The sequence below is a fragment of the Cupressus sempervirens genome, chromosome 4 (genome assembly GCF_028749045.1).
Source record: "Cupressus sempervirens isolate cs-2001-9-10 chromosome 4, ASM2874904v1, whole genome shotgun sequence".
NCBI lineage: Eukaryota > Viridiplantae > Streptophyta > Pinopsida > Cupressales > Cupressaceae > Cupressus > Cupressus sempervirens.
The window spans coordinates 97,097,536-97,122,414 of record NC_143121.1 but is presented as its reverse complement, the minus strand read 5'-3'; positions in this window follow the sequence as shown (position 1 = coordinate 97,122,414).

Genomic DNA, 24,879 nt, shown 5'->3' with positions numbered 1-24,879 from the left:
AGTGGGGATGACACCCACAAATCTTCACTACTGCATTGTAAAGTGTATCTAATGAAGGTTACAATAAGTTTGATCATAAACTATGATCTACCCTATGAAAGGTCTACCCTATTCAAGGCTTACAAAGACTGTTAAATTTTACCATGTTAAAGGATTTCAACACCTTGCTAAAAGTGTGACTGGTTAAAGGACTTCAACTTACAATAAAGTAAGCACCCTATTAAAATATTTACAAAAGCCTGTTATGACTACTCCATTAAGATATTTTCACTAATTCACCTGTTAGAATGTTTTAGCCTTGATCCTTTAATTAGCACTTCTCTGCTAGATATTAGATCTCCTCTTTCTTGATGTACTTGATCCTCCTAATTAGATGTATCTCTTATGTCCTTTAACTTCTCTTCTTTGTTCTCTCTCATTGATTCTACAATTCATTCCTCTCTCACAACCTCCTTAGTCACCATGAATACTATATCTATACTTAGCATTCGCCCTTCTCTTCTCATTCACACATACACAAACTCTTTAGGGTTTGCACTCCTTAAGAAGACATAGGTGAGCTAGGGTTAGGTAGGAACCAATGATTATGATTCACCCTGTTGGCCTAGTTTTTCACCCTTGGTCATGTGTTTTACCTCATAATGAAAAAACCCTAGGGTTATAGTCCAAAATTGCTGAGTTTCTATTGAAACCCTAGTTAATTGACTAAAGTCTCGTATACCCTTGATGTTGTGTCCTAGCCCTCAAAAGTAATTAAAATATAATTTTCAAATTTAAATTGCATAGGACATGCTTATCCTAAGTTTTCTTTTTCACAAAGATTACTTTATTATTTTCTATGAAATAAACCTTTTTATTAGTAAGCTTTCCCTAACTATGGCTATCTTTCTTAAGCATTTTATGAAGCATCTTAACTTTGATGGTTTGTTTTGGTTGACCGTTGATCTCTCTAAGATTGATGGTGATTGTATGCCCACAATGTGAAGATGCATGGTTTTTAAGTGAAGTGAGAAAGTGCCTTTGTGACACCTTGCACTTGCTGATGGTGGGTCTTGACTGCGCCGCAAAGACTAAAGCTCATTAGAGCTTGTCAATACTTCGTCAGATCTTTTTTAGAGTTGTTAATGCATGTTCTAATTTCTTGCAATATTATTGGTTAAGCCAAATGTTGAGGTTGCTTTTTACTATCATATCATTAAGCCATTGATTTTGGGAAGATCAACAGTGGGCATATTACTACTTCAAGGAGATGCAAGGCTTTTAACCAAAGAAGGCAAGCACCTTGGTGACACCTGCCCCTGATGACATGACAAAGGGTATTTCATGCAATTCAAAAGACATAAGTTGTATATCATTGATCTTTTCAAGATCAACGGGTAGTGCATTACCACTATATGAAAGTGCTCAACATTTAAGTAATGTGGGAAAGCACCAACAAGAAATGTGGTAAGTGATGATGTCATGGACCCACTTCTTTGAAAAGAAATAATGTAGTATGTACTGTGGTAGTTGTCAGACACATTGGTGAAAAGGGAAACATTCTATTGGTTAGTCTAGCTAGTTCGATTTTACAAAGGCACGATTTTGTAACACCGTTAATCTTGGTAAGATCAACGGGAAGTGCTTACCCATATTATCAACTTGATTGGACTTTAAGAAAAGTGGGGAAGCACCCGCATGCCATGTGGCAAGGTGGGACCTATTGTAAAAAAGGATTGTTGAGTCAGGACAGGATGGAAAAAGGCAATAAGGTAGAACAAAGTAATTGGCTGGATAATACAAATGCTTGCTAGGTTGGAAATGATTATGCCAGTGGGGTCACATTTTAAAAGGCTTATTTGCAAGGTTTTAATGATTTTTACGTGATCGTCAATCTTTGGCAAATCGACAACTAGTGCTTCACCACATTACAAAAGTTCTCAAAGTTTAAGTAATGCGGGAATGCACATGTTCAATGTGTGGCATGTTTTATAAGGTTTTATTGTAGCTTTTTAATTTTCAAAGGAGATCGTCTGATAATCAAGAGTCAATGGTCAGAATTCAAATTTTATAGTATGGCACAAATTTGAACTGTGCATTACTAACCATGATCAATACTAACTTGTGTGACGTTAATGCTATAGTATAACTTGAAAATTCACCATCACTGAGCCACAAAATTGCAAAATTCTCAAAGTGGAAGGGTTTCCAGAGCTAGGGAACAAAATTTTCTAGGGTTTCTAGTGATTTGAAGATTGATTCACACAAAAAATTAGCAAGAAAGAGTGGGTAAGTGGTCTAAAAATTCTTAAGAATTGATAAATTACAATAGTGTTAGGTTGAATTGAGAAAATGCTGCCTTGTAAGGAATTTTTTGGTTAAAAGGATTATTTGAAAAGATTAGTTCATGAGGATTTTCTTGAGTAATTGCCTCCATCTATAAATGAATTGACAAAGGGTAGAGATTTCATCCCTAAAAACCCTAGGTTGGTGGTTAGTGAGGGTTTTTATGACAAGGCCAATTATTTAAGGGATGCACAAGTTTCAGTGGGGGATTTGGAACTGTTCAAAAAATGGCTTGCAGAATGTAACTTGGACACCCCATTGAGCTATGTGCGGGAGTTTGACATTGGAAAATTGGTCATTCCTAGAGTATTTTTTGATAGGGACCTATTAATTGACATGGCTAAAAAATATGACTATGAGAATTGTGCAAAATTATGCTGGGCATAATCTCTTTAGGGTTTCTCCCAAATTGATCAAAGAAGTATTCAAGCTCAACCCCAACCATGTCATCCATGAAAAAATTGATATGGAAGAATTCCAAGCTAGGTATGATGCACAAAGGGTATACTTAAGGGGAGAACTATTGTAACAACATTTTGCAAGATTGGATCATTACCTTTGGTTACACCAAACACCCCAGAGCCCTTGATGAAGAAATATTTTAATACTAGGGCACAGGCCTTATATTTTCTTTATGGAAAATATTTGGAATGGATGAACAAGACTATATTCAAGGATATATTGTCCTTATCATAGCTCAGACCCTACAATTTGGAATGAGCTCAATTTTTTATTGTGCCGCCTACCTTGCTAAGGAAATTCACAATGATCTGATTAGGATAGCTCAAGGTAAGGTAAACATGCCTTTCTATTGGTATTATCTTTTGATGTATATATGTCTATATAAGGGAGTAACTTTCTTCTCCAAGGAGATGAAGTTGGAATTAGAGAGGGATTGAGAGAAACTCTAGGTTCAATTATGGAGTGCTGACATAACTTGGGAAGTCACAGATGCTAGTTATATCAGATTTGATAGGTATTTCGCCTCACGACTTAGACAATTTTTTGAGAGGAGACAGTCCTAGAATCCCACAGCCTTCATTAGAATTGATAAGACTGAAGGACTATGCCAAGGGGTTGTTGATCAATCATAATTGGGGGGATATCATCCCATACCCTATTTACAATATGATCAGAGCTTATGGCTTTATGGGAAAACCCCATGTACTACCCTATCATGTGCCTTTAAAGATAGGAATTGTAGAGTTATTATGGCAGATTGGATTAATTGAGGAAAGGGATCTGCTTGGAAAAGGTAAAGGCACATTTTTCCCTGTTGTCATTGTGGTGCATGATTTTGTTTTTGTTAAAAGGATGGAGAAATTTAGGCATATTTTTGGATAAGTATCAAATGGCCCAATCATATGCTCACGACATCGATCTAGAAGGATTCTATGACTTTCTTAGGGAAAGGAGTAAAGCTAAAGCTCATACACAAACTGTATACTTCCCAGAGGATGTCATTAGAAATATATTTTCATTACAAAAGCAGGAAATTAGAAAATAAAAATGGATAGTGTATAGCAAGGTTTTGGATTTCATAAATGTTTTTTAGCCCAAGTATAATCCCTTGGCAAACAAGAAATATTAGGGGGTCAAGATGAATATGTTGATGAACAATTTTCCTAGAATAATGCAAACTTTAAAATGAGAAGAAGGACATCTTGACAAAGGCACATCCAGATAGAGTTGCTGAGGTGGAAAGGAGAATAAATAGCATAATGGTTGTGACTCCAGGCCAGTATACACTATAGAGAAGGGTTGGATACTTGGTAGCTAAAAATATACAATACATTCCCCCTTACAAAAGGCCAAGATCAAAGAGCCCATCTAACATTAGTGCTCCTAAGAAACAAAGGTTAGAGCAAGGTTCATCCTCTCAAGCAAGAGACTACTCACCATCCCAGACTCCACTTTGAATTGATGATGAGGCATATCTAAGAGAATATTTGAAGCAAATTGGAGGGGAGGGAGATATAGTTGTTACAACTAATGATATTGAAGGGGGAGTGCCTAAGGAGCTTCCCATGCCACCCTTTGACCTCACTGTTGTTGATTATAGAGGTAAGGAAATAGATTCAATAATTGCACAAGCATCACAAAAGTTTATAGATGATGAAAATTTTGTAAAATCTAGGGCTTTTGCACAATTTTTATGGAGGAAAAATATTGAAAATTTTGAGGCAAAATGTAAAACAATAAAAGCAGAGCAACCAAATAAATTGGACCTTAAAATTGAGGAGGTGGTTAAAACTAAATTTTTGGAGGACTTTTCCCAATTAACACCTGAGGCCGAGAGACAGCTAGTTAAAGAGTCAGGAGTTTTGGTTCTATCTAAGTGGGACATAGTTAATGCTATGATCTTTGATTCTATTAGAAAGGAAAAGGATGTACAATATAAAACTAAGGAAGAAGTATTGCAAGCACATAGAGGAATGAAGTTGAGCAATGATCACCAAGCTCTGGTGATCTAGTCAATTAAAAAGAGAGACAAGACCAAAATACAAGAGACCTCAAGTGTTGAGCATACTGGTACTCTTACAGTATATAGAGCTGATGAAGTGGACAGTGAGGAAGCCACCAAGATGACTAAAGAAGTGGTAGATTTTAGCTCAATGGTTATTGGGAAAGAAAAGCATAAATTCCTAGAGCTCAATGCAAAATTTGAAGAAGTATTAAAGGCATATGAGGAAAGAAGAAATAGGATATAGCTACTAGAAAATCACATATCCCAGTTGGATAAGTAGCTAGGAAAGAGGAAGGTGGGAGAATCAAGTGGGCCTCAAGTTACATACCCTCACCCTCCTGTTGAGCCATTCAAGTCTACTCCAATTGTTGAGTTGTCTCATGCCCCACAGAGACCAAAATTTTATATTGCAGAGAAATTTGAAGAAGAAAAGGCTAAGTTATGGGAATTACGGGTGGAGTTGAATAATCAATACAAGGAAAAACTTAGAAACACCGTCTTATACTTAGTAGATAGGATTGACTGGCCAACATTCTATGACCAACTAGTGGGGATCCTTAATATGTGGGATGAAATTAAAAAAATTGAAGACATTTTGAAGCCCATTGCTCAAAAATGGAGTGAGAGAGAGAAATATTTTACTCTCATGTGTCTCTTTGTTATCCAATTATCTTGTGAACAAATAGAGAAGACCTTTGATATAACTGATAATTTGAAAGAATTTGATGATAAAAGGGTTTCTATCCAAAAAAGAATAATAATTTGTTCATCAAAATATGTAGGATAAAAATTTGATCTTTCCCCCAGTGCACTCAAAAGGATTGATATGGTAAAAGAAAAGGAAGAGTGGGGGAAGGAATTAGATGATTTGCTTTGTCATAGAATGAATGAAGTTATCGATAGAAAAGGACATGTGCTATGGGCCATGACCAATGAAAAATATGTCAAAGTATAGTTTTTTTACAATGCTATCAGAAAAGATTTTGTTGAAATAGACAAATTAGGAAGCTTTGTAATAAATAAATAAACATGAAATCCTAAATTTTGATTGGCTTGATGATGTTGTTTTCGACAAATGGATGGAAGACCTTGTGTCTTCATAACAGATGGTAATAGAAGAAGGGGGTGCAAGCTAGGAAGAAGATCAAGTAAATGAGACCTCATTAGAAGAAGGCCAAATAGAACAATCAACCTCAATAATAGAAACATAACAACCAACCATAACTACTAGCTCGAGGGACTAAATTGATGATGTGGCTGTCAAGGACTCAGAAATAACTATTGTTTTAATAGTTCATGATGATGAAAGTGTAGAGCCTTGAGTTGAAGTGACCTTATAGAAATTAGAGCTAGACACATCATTGACACACTTGATGGCCACATATTCTGAGGATTCAGAATAATAAAAATCCAATCATGGAATTCTTGGTATTTAAAAAGTGTAACAGAAAAAGGGCCCACCAAAAAAATATTATGATGTAAAGTTTTTTTTTTCTATTTCACAAAATTTTGTCTCATATGACAGTAAAAATTGTAAAAAGTCTTTTCTCTAAAGGATAGCTGTCAGTTCTCTATGCCTGAATCTTGTTGCATCTCACACTATATAAGTGAGATTCTAGGGCTAGAGAAAGGGTCCAAATTGTTGTATAATTTTAGTCTTTACTAAGTTTGTTCTGTCCAATTTTTTGATACAAACCTTGTGATGTATTTTCTCTACCAATATCTAAGAATACATTAATGTTATGTCTTTTCTTGAGTCATTTTTAGTTTTCATTTCAATTGTATATAATTTTCAAAGGAAATTAATACAAAGATGAACTATCCCCATATTTATTTTTGTTGAGTCTTGTCTCCATTTTTATTACCTGGTTATTTTGAAGTTGTATGAGCAAAGCTTGTCTAATTGAATGCAATTAAATCAAATTGTATGTCAATTCACTATTGCTTTTAGTTCAAGAAATTAAGTAAATGCTTTAGTGAGATTGATAGGGTTTTTCGTGGTAATAGGGAGAATGTTTGTAAGAATGATTTTCAATGAGAATTGTTGATAGTATTGATTGTAATGCAATCAATTAGATCTAGAAATTGAATGGACTCTAAATCCCAATGGATGAGGCACGATCTATTGATTCAGTCTGTAGATGAAAGATCATGAACAAGCATCAAGTTTAAATTTAAAATCAATTTTACTTTAATATTTGAAGAATGCCAATGTTGGTCAACACTTTTCTACATGTAATCCCTATATTTTAGTTAGCTACTATTGCCTAGAATTATTTATAAATCTAAGAAGAACTTGACCAAATCTGCTATAAGGGATATGTATAGTTGTGAAATGTGATGGAATAAATAAAATGTGTATGTAATATCAGTTTGAAAATCTTTCATCCCTCAAGTGCACCCGCCTTGGTTTGCAGAGCCTAAAGAGTAGAAAATCTTTATGCTTTTGTTAAAGTTGGGTTTAGATTTGAAGAACAAGTATTGTTTATAGGAGGTAGCTAATCCTTTTGTTATTTTATTCTTTATTATCTTGATATTAATTATTTTGTTTCTTAATAGTTGAAAAACACCAACAAACCCATTTTATCACTTAGAACATTTCTTAATCAGATTGGTTACATGCACTGCATAGGGATTCTCAATATACCTTTGTATATATCTTCTAGAATTGTAAAACAATCCTTAAGTCAACCCAAAAATTATTTACATAGGATTTTGTGCCATTACAAACAACTATGCCCAAAACTATTTACTCATCACTTGAATCTCTAATGCTCGACATCCATTACATCTTCAATGTTGTAACTCGATTCCTAAATGACTCGGCATCCATTATTTTACTCAAAATATGAATCACTCATCATATATGACTTTCTTGACACTTGAGTGACTTGGTAAATACCATTTGCTCCATACATACTAGTGCTCGGCATTAACTACGTATATTGCTCAGCATACACTACTTACTTAGCACATACCTTGTCAAAACCAAAATGAGGTCAACATTCTTTACCTAGGTTGATTGTTAGGAAGTTTAGGAAGACCACTCCTACCTATTCCAAGTCTTTCTTCTTCTCTCTGGTCTAATTTTCTCTAGTGATGGTGTAACACATTGATCCCTTGTTATTCAATTTTAGGACCTCACTAGGCTACCTTTTCAAAACCCTTGCAGCTCTCTTACTTTTCATAAATTTTTCAAATTCCTTAATCATTTCACCTATTCTAACATCATCTTGGAATTCATCATCTAAAGATTGGTCATCTTGAGGGTCATTAGAATTTTTCTGAAGGAAGTTAATCCCTCTCTAAAAAGGCATATCCTCTTGAAATTGAGTTCCATCCTCAAGATTATTCTCATCTTGGATTTGAGTCCCATTAACTCTGTCATCAAGAGAAAGGTCTCTCAATTTTTTAGCCACCTTCCCACAACTTCCAAATATCATGTCGGACATGTTTATTAATCTTCTATTATGCTTCTTAGGAGTATACTCTTGGTGCTCACTAGTATGTGTAGATCTCCTTCCCCACATATACTTCACTAACAACCTTCTAAAACTATCTTGATCTCTTAACACTACTAATTGATAGTTCACATAACTTTTAACTATACAGTTATCACCTCTATTATAGAGGAAAAAATTAAGATTTTTAATTCTACGTTCTATCTCTAACAAAGTACACAAACTCTTAGCTCTATATTTTTGATCTTATAAAACCAATAGCTTCTAGGTAACTTCATAATCCCTAATTCTGTAAACAACTCTCCAGCAAAGTGGCCAATTTGTTGGTACCCAAATTAGCAAATTAAGTTTCCTATGGAATTGTTGCCTCACTTTTCACCATGTACCAATTTTGCAAAGTAGAGATTAACTTGTATTGTGTTTAGTTTAGTTGAGTCAGTTGATCCTTTCTTCCTCAAGTGATAAATACCTCCATCAGGTTTTCATGTTTTCCCTTCTCTCGCATTGTATGGTCGGGTGGGTTTTATTTATCATCATGAGTCTTTGGGGTAGTTTAGGACCTTGCTTGATGGAGATTCTTAAAGTATGTTACTTCAAATGAACTTACTTGCAACTCATTTTGTTCTAAACATATAGAAAGTTGAACTGGCAGAAAATCTAGTTTCATCTTCTCCTTGGCAGGTTTTCACACCTCGAAGGTGAAACTCTGTCGAGATTCACAAATGCAATTTCTGAGTTTAAATGAAGAGAAGGAAATTATGTTATGGATAGATCATTCAAGTATTGCCATGTTTTCACTATGGGAACCCTTCAAAACTCACTAAGATGATAAAAAAGGGCATTGGCGAAAAACTCAGAAACAGCTTCTCCTCGACGGGCTTCGAACCAAGAAGTCAATTTTCTGGAAAGGCATTTGTGGAAAGGTAAAGTAGGTCAGTGGGTCCCATCTTTGACTTGCAAAGCAAATTTTATATTTTTTGAAGGCTTAAAGTAAAGTGGTTAGGGTAGAGAAGGTAAAATGAGGGCAAAAGTAGAAAAGTGGAAATCATCTTCTCCTCTACAGGGTTTCTACCCTTGAAGGCAATTTTTTGCATCCAACGAAAAATCACTCTTGCAAGCATGGTTATTTGAAAAATCAATTACAAGAGGCTAAAAAAGATAAGGGAAGCATGTTGATCACATTGAGGAAGGCATTCTATTCAAAAGCTGGCTGAGCAGATTTTTACTCTTGGAGTACAGCATTTTTAATTCTCTGCAGCTTGGTGAAAATCGAGAAAGTAAAATTGTAATAAAGGAAAGTAACTATTGGGCCAAAGAAAATAGTGAAAAGACAAGAAATAATTCATTGTAACCTCCACATTTACTAATCTAACAGATTTATCATTTAATTCATTTGTTTGGCATGGATCTTAAAGATTAATGGGTGGATTGGAGTTTCTATATAGAGATGAACATAACTGATTTTCAAACTACTACTTACTTATTTGAACTGTTATGATGTTGAGTTGACTATTGATTATGAAATTCCCCCAGTTACAAAGTCCTACTCTCTATCCTATTTTGAGTTTTAAAATTTCCAATTTATCTCTACCTCAGTCGAGATGGCAACAAGATTTGCTAGATTTGATGGATTGGGTGGAATCAAGTCTACATGGCAGAATATCACAGGCACTTCACTATGTCTCTTTGACATGCAAGATTTCCAAAGAAGGTTGAGGATAGAACTAATCCATCCCATAATGGAGAAACTTTGAAGAAGTGGGCTGGTAGAAGCAACGGGATTTCCCATAGCAGTACAAGCCCCGGAACTAATTATTGAATGTATCAATCACTATAACCCAGATACAAAGCAAATCTTACTACCTGATCAAATGGTGTTAATCTCAATTGATAGGCAAGTGGTAGTTAATTGTATGCAGATTCCAAAAAGAGAGGAGTTCTCTAAATTAACAATTGGAGGAGCTATGTCTAAGTTATCTCTAAAGAAGATGGTGTGGCAAAAAGAGATCATGAGTTCTTGGTTCCAAAAGCCAAGGGGAGCTAAAAGTAAAGTTCCTAAAACCCTTTTTGGCACTAATCTCAAGCCCAAGATCATAGAAATTCTAGTTCTTTTGCATCAATTGAAAGGTGAGGTCGAAGCCCTTAATTTTGTAGTACAATATTTCTTTTTGGTACAAGTTATTTTCTCGGATACACAATATATTGACTAGGTGTATGAGGTAAGTGAACATCTGTCTAGGGCTCCCTGTGCAACTAAGTTCTACAATTCATTTTATATGTCTTCTTTCTTGATATATATGTTGGCTTCCCTACAATTATGGTTGAGCCTTCCCAGAATAGAGAATTTTCTAGAGAATGTAAAGAGTTATGAGTTTTACCCATGCTTACAATTATAGAATAGTTATGCAGAGTATACCAGAGTTAATGATGCATTTACAATGAGGCTTTGTAGGGAACTCCAAGGGTGTTTGAAGAGGAGATTCAGCCCAGAAGCAATGGTGGCCATCAGTCAGTTTGGTAGTTATTTCATCCAATTCTCATCCTTTCCATATTTACGTCTTGTAGCTTTCGATGGATTTCCCTTAAAGTTGCCTAGATATTCGGATGACATGATCGTGCTCATTGAGATTGTGAGACAAGCAATCTAGGTGAATGTGTTGAGTGCCAGTTTGAGGAAAAAGGGATAGGAATTTCCCATAAAAGTTGGGGCCTATAGTTGTGAGTCTCGAACAGATGCCAAAAACATGCTCAAGGCATTCGAGAACAAGTTCAAATTAGAAGAATATGAAGTGGTGAGACCTATCTTTAACCCAAATGGGTATGCCAGAGATGTGCTTCAAATGGAAGTATGATCAAGCATGTTACTACTGTGGAAGATTATTGGGCAGATTGTAAAGATGAGTTGGAAAGCTGAGATCGAGCTTTTGCTAGATTGATAGTAGATCAAATAAAGACATATGGCATTAACTTAGATGTGGAAGGGCTAGAAGATGATGGGAAAAATATGTATAGTAATACATATTTGACCAAATTGAGAAATACTCCAATCAGCTTCGAGCCATATGTTGATATGGAAGAAGACCTTGATGTTATGATGTCTTGGATTGTCAAAAGAATCAGAAAATGGGTTGAGTGGATAGCAAAAAAGGGCAGGAGTAGGAGCAAGACTACTCAAGCTTCTCCAGCCACTGCTACTCCCACTTCTTCTCAAAGTGCCACACCCAATGTTGCAACTACAACTGCTCAAGGACCTACTCAGTCTGTAGGAGGAGTTGACCAACCCCTGAAGAAGAACATTTCAATAGCTCCAACTTGCCAAGGTGGTCCTCTACCAGTTATTGGAGCCCAAGCTAGCACTGAAGAAAAGAGAACTGAAGAGCCAAAAGATGGTGTTACTGCTCCAGTTTCACCTCCTCATGTTACTGCTCTAGTTTCATCTCCTCACGTTACTCCAAATCTATCTCCTCATCATAGCCCTGGTCCATCTGCAAGCGCTCCCCTTTTGAAGCCAACTGGTTCCCCCATTCAGAAAGTAGAGATCAGGGATGAATAGAGCAGTAGCAGCGAGTCCACTAAATCTGATGAAGTTGCAAGAAAAACTCAAGACAAAGAGAAAGCCCTGAGTTCATCTAGACTTCTATTTCAAGATCCTAAGAATCCTTTTTTTGCAACTATAGTGGCAGTAACTCCGGTGAAGAAGAAAATGTTAAGTATAGAGTCACTTGGGGCTACTTCTAAAGTGATTAGTACAGAGTCCTGGCTAGAAGACACCTTAGAAAGGAAGACAAAGAGGAAAGAGGAGAGCATCCCTGCAAAGGATACTGTGTCTTAAGCAGTTCACTCTAGGTCTACAATAGTGAAAGCTAAGAAGCAGAAGACTTTATCAATACTTGGGCAAGATCCAAAAACAAAACATTTAACAATGGAGGTAGCAAAGCCAAAAAAAAAAGCAAGGAGAATTGAGGACATGACACCCAATGATTTCACTCTGCATTCAATTGATCTGGGAGAGGCTAGACATGATACAAAGGTGGGCCTATGGAGATCAAGTAATGAGGTGATAGAAAAACAATTGGACAGCCTCAAATTGTCAAAAATCAAGATGAAGGCCGAGATTGAAGAATTGAAAAGATTTATCAGGCAGTTAGTTGTTCCATTGGCAACCATTACTTGTGTGCCTACTACTGAGAACCCCACAGCAGAAGAGGTGCAAGCTTTCATCTCACAGCTTCAGAAAGATAGGCATTTTGGTCAAATCAAAAGAGAATGGATTGAGAAACTCAATATAGATGGAATTGCTCTAATCGATCAAATTGGAAATGTTATTCTTCGATTAGAAACTGAGAAGGATAATATCATATCTAATCACAATACATTGGACGCAGAGAAGGCAAGATGTGATGAATGTATTTCTCTCCTAAAAATGATCATCCAAATGAAAGCAAAAGAGGTAGTTGAACCAAAGATTTTGAAGAAAGGGACTGAGCCTCTATTCGAATGGCTTCAAAGTATGCAATTTAAGCTAGAAATGATTCAAGAGGTTGAAGAGGGACTCAAAGAAATAGGGGGAAAAGTGAGGAAGACTCAAGACAAAGTATTCAAACTCATGCAAGGATTACACACTAACCCACAAACTAGCAGGCAAGGTAAAGCTCTCATTGGGGTAGAAGTAATGAAAAACAACTTCTCCACATACTTGAGTAATTTGTTTGGAATGAATTCAAGTAGTCAAAACATAGTGGTAGAGTTGCAGATGCTTGGTGGATACGTACACGTGGCTGCTGGAGAATTGACAAGTCAGCTAAATGCAGTGAAGGAGCTAGCCCGAGAGCACTCTAAGTGGCTCTTAAGATTCACTAATGTACATGTGCCTAACTACGAAGAGATGATTCCAATTAGAGTCATTGCTAAAGCATATAGAGGAAAAATTGAAAGGGAAAGAAGCTCAAGTGATTCAGTTTACACTCCCTTTTCATTTTCTAATGTAAATTTTGCAAATTTTGTAAATTTTGTAATATGACAAACTGGCATCTTGCCATTTGTGATCCTTAGAAGATGAACCAATTAAAATTCCTATTGTAATGATCATCTCTCAACTCTATATGTATGAAGTCGAATGATTAATGAAAGGTTGGCAAATATTGGTGTAGGATACTTGATGTTGCAAAGTCAATTGAAGAGTATTTTATGTCAATTATTTCCTATTCCAGTAAGTTGATAGTTGCTAATTAGTTGGTTCTTTCTCTTAAACTAAGTTACAGTAGGAAGGAAAAGATTGTTTCATTCCTTTGTTTCGAGGTTGTGAATAAACCTAGTAGGATGTGCTGTGAAATATTCGAAGGACTCATTAGACCCTTTTTTTTTAATTCCATTTACATTTTTGTTAATAGTTGTTGTAGATTAGTTGAATGCTGAGTTTATGAATTCATAAGATGTGTGAGTTCTATCATTTGGTTCATAGACTAAAAAGTTCACCCTGCCTAGATTAAGTTCTACTTATTCTTAATTAGGTTTTCCTCTTGTACTCTCAGGTTAAGAGCATACCCTGTGTTAGTTTTAGGATCAAAACATAATTCATTTCATATTATTCCATAAGGGAGTTGTACCTACCAATTCAGAGAAAAGCCAGATATTGTAACCAGATATTGTTCACGATTTGGGCACTAACAGTCATATTCTTAAGAAACAAGGAAGGACAAATCTGTTTACCAACAGGAATGATGATCCAATTATGAGAAATCCTAGTAGAAATTTTCCAAATGATAGGGTCCACTCTAACTGAATGTGAACCTCTACAATTTTGGCTCTGTAGAACCAAGGCTAGTAGGCCTACACCTCACACCCTAGAGGCATTTAAGAGAAGATTATTTGTGAAATCCAAGTGTTTTATGAATTTTTAAAAGTTGATAAATATTTTTTGGTGTAATTATTGGAATTATAATAAGAAAGGTAAACTTCTAGAGGGGAGGGAGTGAATCAATAGTTTAAACTTGGACCCATAAAACTTTCACCACACATCCATCTCATACATTCAATGTATAAACTAAAATAACATGTAAAGTACATACATCTAGATCATGTAAGCAAGTAAACATTCATACACATATAACACTAGATATGTTTACCCAGAAACCCTCCAAGTGAGAAGGTAAAATTGGGGTGCGGATGACACCCACAAATCTTCACTACTGCGGTAATAAAGTGTATCCAATTAAGGTTACAATTTTTTGACCATGAAACATGATCTACACTATTAAAGGCTTACAGAGATTGTTAGGTCTCACCATGTTAGAGGATTTCAACACCCTGTTAGAAGTGTGCCTTGCTAAAGGACTTTAACTCACAACTAAGTAAGAAACCTGTTAAAGGATTTCAATATAGCCTGTTAGGACTACTCTATTAAAGATTTTGACTGAAATCACCTGTTAAAATGTCTTAGCTTTGATCCTATAATTAGCACCTGATTATTAATAAAAAATCACCTCTAAAAAATTTTCTTCTTGATCCTTCTTGATTAGATGTATCTTTGTTGTATACTCTTCTCTTTCCTCTGTTCTACTCTAACTGATTTTGTAATGTAGTCTCACTTCATAACTCCTTAGCCACCATGAATGCTCTGTTTGTGCATGCAAACTTCTCTCTTTACTCCAACATTCATTGAAATTTTAAGGTTTTTCCTCCTTAAGAGGACTTTAGTGACTTAGGTATGAATCTATGGCTGAGATTCATCCATTTTGTCACTTAATCCTTCTCATTTTCTGATTGGCTACATGTAATTGCATAGGGAATCTAACTTGAGATTCGTACTTATCTTCAAAATATCATAATTCATCCTTAAGTCAGGTCAGAAATGATTTACATAGTATTTTGTGCCTTTACAAACAAATATTTCAAAATTTTCTTACTTGGCATTTGAAGTATTTGATGCTCGACATACACTAATCTTTCTACTATGACTCGGCATATATTTTTTTTGGCATCCACTATTTACTCAAATCTTGTGTCACTTGGCATATATTATTTTCTTGGCACTTGAGTGACTCGACACATGAGTGGCTCGGTACTTGCTATGAACTCGGCATGCTCTATGTTTTGCTCATCATACGTTACTTGTTCAACATGAACTAAGTAAATAGCTTAAGTATGTTGACACTCACTTGTCAAAACTAATCTAAGATCAATAGTAATATATAAATTTATAATGGATTAAATGACTTTTTTCACTTAGTTGCATTTCCTTTTTGCAATCAGCATGAAGATTCAAAATGTTAGACTAAGAATGGTTTTGACACTTGAGTGCCAACACACTTAACCACTTTCTACATTAAAGCCGAGTACACTATGTATGCCGAACTAGGAAAGCCTTCAAATGCCAAGTGATCTTCAGGTGCCGAGTGAAGATCAAATGTTGAATAACTACAGGTGTTGAGCATGATCCAAGTGCCGAGCAATATTCAGGAGCCGACTCATAAACAATGCCGAGCAAGATAAGAATGATATAGGAGCCGAGTTACAGAAGGTGTCAAGCATTAGGAAACAATAAGTGTCGAGTAACTCAGAATCAACATATGAGTTTGTAACTTCACAAATTCAGATGTAAACCATTTTCATGGCCGACATATGACAAATATCAAAGGATTTAAGTGATAAGATCAAATCATTTATATTTCCTATGCAATCTACATGCAGCCAATAAGAAAAATGGAGAAGGCATGCAACCAATGATAAAAGTGCAAGGAATGAGGGAGAATCAAAGATTCAATATGGATCATAGATCCATGTCTAACCCTAAGTCTTCAAATGTCTTTATAAGGAAGATGAAATCTCATTGAATCATGTAGATGGATGAAGGAGAAAACGAAAAACTCTAGTGGAGTCTAGAGTGAAGAATAAAAAGACTTAAAGGAAGAGATCAGCAGTAAAAAAGTCTAGTTAATCAGAATAAAGCAGGGGATACTAACAAGTATCAGATCTCAAAGGATCAAGGTCAGAAGAAAGCAGATCAAGTGCCTGCATTCAGCAATCTAGGATTGTAATTATACCTAATACTCTTTAGCCATTGTATTAGAAAGGAGATCCTATGTTGATAGGTTAGCTTAACAGCTATTTTGTAGATCCTTTAAAGAGGTGATTAAATCCTTTGACAGGGTAACACTTCATGTAAAGTGTTTGTAAATCCTTTAACCAGGTCACTATTGATACAGTATAAAGCATTTAATAGGGCAGATCATCAGAAGTGGTCAAACATTATTACTGTAGTGATTTTGTGGGTATCATCCCCACCCCAGTTTTACCTTCTTATTCCTGGAGGGTTTCTAGGTTACCAAAATCTCAAGTGTTATGTAGTGATGCATATTTGTTTCTCATGATTGCTTAATGTTTATATGCATGCATGTTCATTTCAAAGATATGTTATTAAGGATTTAAAATAGGTTAAAAGCTAGTACTTCTGATTCACCCCCCCCCCCCCCCTCTCAAAAGTATTCTTTCCAATAAGATATTACAACAATTGGTATCAGAGTGCAGTTCTCTCAAGAAGGAGCCTAACAGCTCGGAGGAAAAGATCTAAAGATTGAAGTTTTCAAACTTAGAAAGATCATTGAGAACTAGGTGATAGATGTGCATCTCGCTCTACAAAAAGTAGAGGAAGCTAGAGTGGAATCAAGAAAATACTTGAAAAGAAGAAAGGAGATAGCCATAGCTGAAAATGATATACACTACAAGGAGATTGATACCACTCAAGTGTTTACCAATGGAGACACTAAAGAGTTTGATGCAGCAATAGCAGAACTGATGGAGAAAAAAAAAGCTCAAGCAAATGAGATAAGATCTCTCAAGATGGAACATGCATCACAGGCCATAATGTTATGTGAAATCACTGAACAAAAGAAAAGAGCAGTTGAGGACAGAGTCATGATGGAAGATGACAAAAGGAATCTTGCAAACAAACTGGAAGAAAAATGTACTAAATTAACAAGGATCTCAAACATGCAAATGGATACACTTGCTCAAATGATGAACCTTCATCATGAATTTAATATGAAAGATATTGAGATCTCTACTTTGAGGATGTAGAATGAACAATTGCAGAATGAATTGAATAGAGAAAAAGAGATAGTAGAGAATCTCAACAAGTCAAGTGAAGCCATAAAGTACTTTGAAGAGTTGCTGAAATCTCCAAGATTCGCCCATGATACATCAAAACTTGGATACAATAGCACTGAAGTTGGTGAATCATCAAAGAGTGTTGAGCAAAGAAGTGACAAAGGTAAGGATTCTAAACTCATTTTTCATTACTGTAATAAAAGGGGACATACTGCTAATGTTTACAGAAGTAGAAGGATCAATCAGCCAAACACATCCAAAAGCAAGAGTTACTGTCACAACTGCAACATGCAAGGACATATGACACAAGATTGCAGATCCAAAGTCCCAAGGACACAAAGATTTAATGGACATTGTCATAATTGCAAGAAATATGGACATAGGGCATTTGAATGTAGATCAAAGCCTATGTGGACATCAAATCAACCAGCAAAAGAGAACAAAGGTCACTACCATTGGGATTATAACACCAAATATAGTTGTCACTATTGTCAAGAATATGGACATATACCCCAGAATTGCATAAGAACACATTTCAAGGGGAACTATAAAAGATGGTTGAACCAGACTACTTGCTTCAGTTGCTTGAAAACTGGACATGTCAGCAGAAATTGTTCAACAAAGGCCAAGGCACCCAAGACTAAAGTAAATAATGGCAAAGAAAAGATTGATGTAGAACACATAAGAACAAACATGAAGAAGACATGGCAAAAAAAGGATGGATCAAGTACATCCTATGAAAGGGTCACTTCACCCATGAGGTCAAGTAATCATTTCTCATCTAACTAATCACAAGATAAGCCTATAAGGCTGATACATAAGGAAGTATCACACATCAGCCCTAAACCATGAAGAAGCACTACAAAGTATAAATTTTCATAAGACAAGATGCTAAGACTAAACTTGAAAGATGATGCCGAGTTGTCTTTGGATGTTGAGTGAAACTACTTTGGATGTCGAGTTATTAACAAAGTAAGTAGATACTGAGTAAGTATAGTTGTCGAGTGGATGTCGAGTTGAAAAACATTTGGAAGCCAAGTGATAGGTGCAGGTACTAAAATGCATTAAATGCAACGTTTCTTTTGTCACTTAAAACCCATAAAATTTTAGGCAATCGGGGGAAGGTCGGGAGGCATGCCAGGGAGGGTAAGGGGCATGACTGATTGAAGAGTAAAGTTCACTTTAATCATTAAACCCTAGTTCAGTTATAAATGGCATCTAGTTCTAAGACAACCCAAGGGATAGTAAGCCATAAGATTCAACTTGTTAGCAATGAGGTTAAGCAACGTAAGTTTAGACTGATACCAGAAGTTGCATACAAAAGCGATCATGTTGGTGCCCTATCTTCCATCCCTAAAAAAGTTGTTATGGTTCAGGATGTGCAAAAGTGCTATAATTTTAAAATAGGAGATTTGGAAATCTTTAATGCCTATGACAAACTCTGTGAAAATGGTATTCTGAAAGATGAGTTTTCTGTCATAGAAAAGAAGGGTTTAACCAAAGCCCTAGTTTTTCCAATCATATTCAAAAATGAGTGGATGCGCATAATACTCAGCAGAATCCACGATGGAGCATTCTGGTTAGAACAAGGACTAGTCAAGATTACCAAGAAAATGGTTCATAGGGTTACAAGTTTTCCAACCCTAGATCGGCCCAAGACATTAAGAAGTGAAAAGAAGGAAACAATAGAGAAGAACATAGGAGCAAAGTGGAACAATAGAGGCATGACTATAGACACCATAACTGATCCCCTTCTAGACTTTGTTGTAAGGATCATATCACATAACTTTTATCAATCCAACAGGTTAAATAGTGTACCCTGCATAGCAGTGGCTGTGGCATATAAGCTTGTAAAGAAAGACCACACCTATGACCTTGCAGAGCTCTTGTTGCAATAGATCAATGAAAATCTTGGAGCTATTAGAAAGTCCAAGGGAGCACAGTGTAAATTTGGTTCAGTGTTGGTTTGTATGTTCTTCTATGTAATGAAGGAATTCCCTTCATTTGGCAAAATTAACTGGAGTCAGAATAGACCCATTGTTGATCAAATTAATGATTTCATTGCACAAATGGGAGATAGCTTTGATGACCAAATGTCTATCTATTTTGATGATTTCAAAAATGCAATGAAGAAAAGAATGAGAATACCAATTTCACTAGTAGAAAAGCATGTAAATGACATATGTTTTCTTGTTGATATTGATTATACTTACATTCAAGCAATCCTTCCAAGAACAAGATGGCTTAGACCATTGGGATATGAGCTTGATGTTGACCAAGCTTCTGCAACTATCACAGCATTACTTGCAGAGGAAATGGACAAATTTGCCAAGGCATTTGGAACATTTGACACTGTCAAATCAAGAGTTGTTACAGAACTCAAGACAACCATAGCAGTAAAGAAGAAGGACAATCTGGTAAAGAAGATAAAGAAAAAATTTGGTGTTGAAAAATCAAGTGCAGCAGGCGAAGCAGAGGAGATTAGTGAAGGAGAAGAAGAAGGTGATGAAGAGAAAGAAGAAGGTGAGCCAGAACAAGAGCCACTTGAATTATCACAAGACCAAGGTGAAGAGAAAGATGAGAGTGCCGAGGAAGAAGAAACCAAGGAGGCACCCATCAAAGGTAGAGTCATCAAAAGGAATACAAAGACACCTCCTACTTCTCAGCCTTCACCAAAGAAAGTTGCCATGCAAATGCCCAAGAAGCCAACAACCAGAGCTACAACAAGGGCCTCCACCCAAAAAGCCAAATAGGAAGCCACAAAGAAGAAGAACACAGTCAAAAAGGCATAGGAAGAGCCAAAGAAAAGGAAAAGATATGTGGCCTAACCTGATACTGATGAAGAAGATCAGAATGAAAGGGTAAGTCATCCTCCTAAATCTTTAGTTGATATATTATGTGAGAAGATTAGGAATGGAGACTTAAGTGAAATGAAAAAGATTGATTTCAATAAATTCAGTAGAGAGGAACAAAATAGCATAGAAGAATCAGTCTATGCATTAATGGCACAATTCAAGTATACACCTCTTGAATTAGATGGACAATTGCCAAAGGAATTGTCTAAAACTATAGAAGACAGATGGCATTTCAGTCTAATGATGGAGAAAGAGATGAGGGAATCCACCCTAGCAAACCTACTGCCTGATTTAACAAAGGAACACATAACTCAAGCAATCAAATGGCATAGTAAAAGGTTTACACCTAAATATAGGGCATTCTCCATCCTACAAAACAAAATTGAAGAAGTTGTACAAAGAACTACAAGAGTTTGGAAAAACTTGTACAAGACAACTGAAGATGTCCTTGAAGAGGAATACAAAGAGGAAGTTGCTGCTAAACTTGAAGAAAGAACGAAGAGGAGAGAAGAGAAGACAAAAGAAGAGAAAAGGGTTGAAGAAGAAGAAAATAAGAAAGAAAGAGAGGAGGAAGGAAAAGATGAAGACAAAGGTACTAATGAACAGCAAAGTGTGCAAGACACACAACTTTCACCTCCTAGTCCACCTCACTCTACTACCACACCTGCAGAGATCATAAATATTAAGGATGTTGTTGACACCACATGTCAAATCCAGCATGCAACTACACTCAAATCCTACACAGAGTGAAAAGAAATTTTCTCAAACACTTCACATTTAGAGGGAATTAGCTGCATTATCAGCAGAAGAGGCTGTAAATCCAAGCCTCCATCACTCCTCACTTGGAAGTATTACACAAGGAGAAAATGTGTGTAGAAATAATTTTGAAGAAGGATCCAAATATTTCTACACATGAAGGACTAGTTGATCTAGCAGCAGAGTTTGCAATCCAACAAAAGTCATTGGATATTGCCTTAAATAATTGGGATGCAGCTCTCCAAATACTCCTTGAGGTAAACAAGACATTTTTGGCCAAGCATGGCATTACTATTTAGAACCCTTTGACATCCGTATCAAAAAGGGGGAGATAATATTCTAAGGGGGAGATAATATTGTGAAGATATATTAAAGAGGACATTAGGCATAACGGCACAAGACATCAGAATGATCAACTCAATGGGAGTTATAATAATTTTGAGGTATATATTGTAAGTTACAATATTTTGATAAAGTCTTTAAACCTCTGTATATATACCAAGAAAATCAGTGAATGTACTCATAAGATCAGATAAATAATGCTTAGTTAAGTGTTTTTGACACTCATGTCAAAGGGGGAGATTGTTAGACTAAGAATGGTTTTGACACTTGAGTGTCAACACAATTAACCACTTTCTACATTAAAGCCGAGTACACTATGTATGTTGAGCCAGGAAAGCCTTCAAATGCTGAGTGATCTTCAGGTGTCAAGTGAAGATCAAATCCTGAATGATTATAGGTGTTGAGCATGATCCAAGTGCTAAGTAATATTCAGGAGCCGAGTCATAAACAATGTCGAGCAAGATAGGAATGATACAGGAGCCGAGTTACAGAAGGTGTCAAGCATTAGGAAACAGTAAGTGTCGAGTAACTCAGAATCAACATATGAGTTTGTAACTTCACAAATTTAGATGTAAACCATTTTCATGGCCGACATATGATGAATCTTGAAGGATTTAAGTGATAAGATCAAATCATTTATATTTCCTATGCAATCTACATGCAGCCAATAAGAAAAATGGAGAAGGCATGCAACCAATGATAAAAGTGCAAGGAATGAGCGAGAATCAAAAATTCAATATGGATCGTAGATCCATGTCTGACCCTAAGTCTTCGAATGTCTTAATAAGGAAGAAGAAATCTCATTGAATCATGTAGATGGATGAAGGAGAAAACGAAAAACTCTAGTGGAGTTTAGAGTGAAGAATAAAAAGACTTAAAGGAAGAGATCAGCAGTAAAAAAATCTAGTTAATTAGAAAAAAGTAGGGGATACTAACGAGTATCAGATCTCAGAGGATCAAGGTCAGAAGAAAGTAGATCAAGTGCCTGTATTTAGCAATCTAGGATTGTAAGCTATCAGGTTTATTATACCTAATACTCTTTAGCCATTGTATTAGAAAGGAAATCCTATGATGATAGGTTAGCTTAACAGCTATTTTGTAGATAATTTAAAGAGGTGATTAAATCCTTTGACAGGGTAACACTTACTGTAAAGTGTTTGTAAATCCTTTAACCAGGTCACTATTGATACAATGTAAAGCCTTTAACAGGGCAGATCATCAGAAGTGGTCAAACATTATTACTGCAATGATTTTGTGGGTATCATCCCCACCCCAATTTTACCTTCTTATTCCTAGAGGGTTTCTGGGTTACCAAAATCTCAAGTGTTATGTGGTGATGCATATTTGTTTCTCATGGTTGCTTAATGTTTATATGCATGCATGTTCATTTCAAAGATATGTTATTAAGGATTTAAAATAGGACAAAAGCTAGTACTACTGATTCACACCCCTCCCCCCCCTCGGCCTCTCAGAAGCATTCTCTCCAATAAGATATTACAACACAAAAACAATAATCAAAGACCAGTGCCTTAACCAATGGAGTCTTTATCATTATTCTATCAATCACTCACAATGATTAAAGTTACCCTTAGAGATAGACAATAAATCCCTTCAAGATAAATTGTTATCACTTTGTTAATGTATGAAATTGTTGAATTCTTAAGTAAATTTCAATACTAAGTCTTATTGAATTTAACTCCCCTAAAGAGCCGAATAAGACAACAATGCAGATTGACCAACCAATACAATATTATTGTTTTACAAACACTAAAACAACTTACTGCATTCAATCAACTAAACAAACAATTAAAGAAAAATTGAAATTTGATCTAAGGAAAAAAAATGTATGGACAGAAATGACATCACTAAAAGAACAATCAAGCACATTAAACCTTTGTATTGAACTTGAAATCTTTCACCACAAATACAGGTGTTGCTAGTGCACAAAGATAACACAATCTAAAGTAAAAAAGGATCAACTTTCTCTATAAAATATATGTATGGAAAATATGATATTGATGGTGTATCTCCAAATTCAATCCATATAATTGTAGCCAACAAATTGGTTACAAAATGAATAGATGTGACCCTTTTACAAAATTAATCATAACTGACTAGCTAATAACTAACTATTACATGTTGATTAATCAAAAAAAGATTTAAAAAGATTCATTGAGATGAATCAAATGTTAATTCTTCAATAAAATCATTGCATTTTTTTATGTTCTCCTAATATTTATCATCCTTAAGCATGCTTGCATCAATGATCACTTCACAAGCCTTGATATCAATATTGATCATCCGTTGAATCTACTCACCCATTCTTGTCATCTCCATATCGTTGACGATTCCTTGTTGCTCCCAAGGCCTATTTTTGCATCACATGGAAAATCCCCATCCATGTTTCCTAATCAATTATTTTTCCATATGCATCATGCCAAGATAGAACTCCATGCTCTATTACCAAATCTTCAAATAACTTGAAAGTAGTTTCAAACTCATGGGTGTATATATTCATGGATCAATTTATTTGCCTCTCAAATATCTTCCTACTCTACAAGATAATTCTTTTCTTTGACAAGCTTTATGTATATCTCATTATGTTGGAGAGCCAAGGGCTTGTATGCATTGCACAAATCCCAAACCTACCCTAGCTTGGTCAACAACATCCTGAAACAATTTTTAATATAGAGCCATATATTTCCCTTCTAATCAAGTATACATCCTTTAGCCTTTTATTGTCCTTCTATAGTCTCTTAAATTCACTCTTCAATGCATCATCAGGTGATTGAATCATAGGCTAGATTTGTGGCTTTCCTATTTTTATCAAGCTCTCATACATTTCTCTCCAAATATCTCTTTCAAATGTCACCTATTTCATTTCTAACTAGTTAGGCAAGGCCATGTCTACTTGCATAGTTGGTAATTTATTAGGGTGTGTCACCCCTACTTTCAATATCATTAGGTGTCCAAAATCTTGACAAATATAAATAATTTGTGGCCTCTTATGTGGAGGATAGAGAGCCTATAACATCATAGACCTTTCATCTTCCATAAATCTAGAACCAATAATTACATCTTTCACACCTTAAACATATAGTTTCATATCTTTCTTTCTAGATTTGATTAGGCTATCAAATATATAGGATGCACTCAAATCTCATCTAGGTAAAACCATGATTCCAACCTCATTAAGAAATATTCTCACTTTTTTTGGAGTCATCTTCTCTACTTCTTTCTTGATATCCTCCTTCAAGTTAGCCATCAACTACTTTTTATTTTCTAGAGTGATGTATTGAACACTATGTGTCAATATCTTGCCTCTGTAGTTGTATAGAATATAAATAAGTTCTTTTGATTTGACAAAATCATCATCACTCACATATAAATAAGTTCTTTTGATTCAAGGGTCCTTTCATCCTTTTCAGTGTCTACCCTATCAGCCACCTGGACATCATATTCTAATACTTGAATTTCTGGCCTATCTAGGGTTCTACTCACTAGAACAAGGGAATCAAGTAGATTTTCTATGTCCTTTTTGAATTTCTCCAGTTCTTGTTGTCTCTAC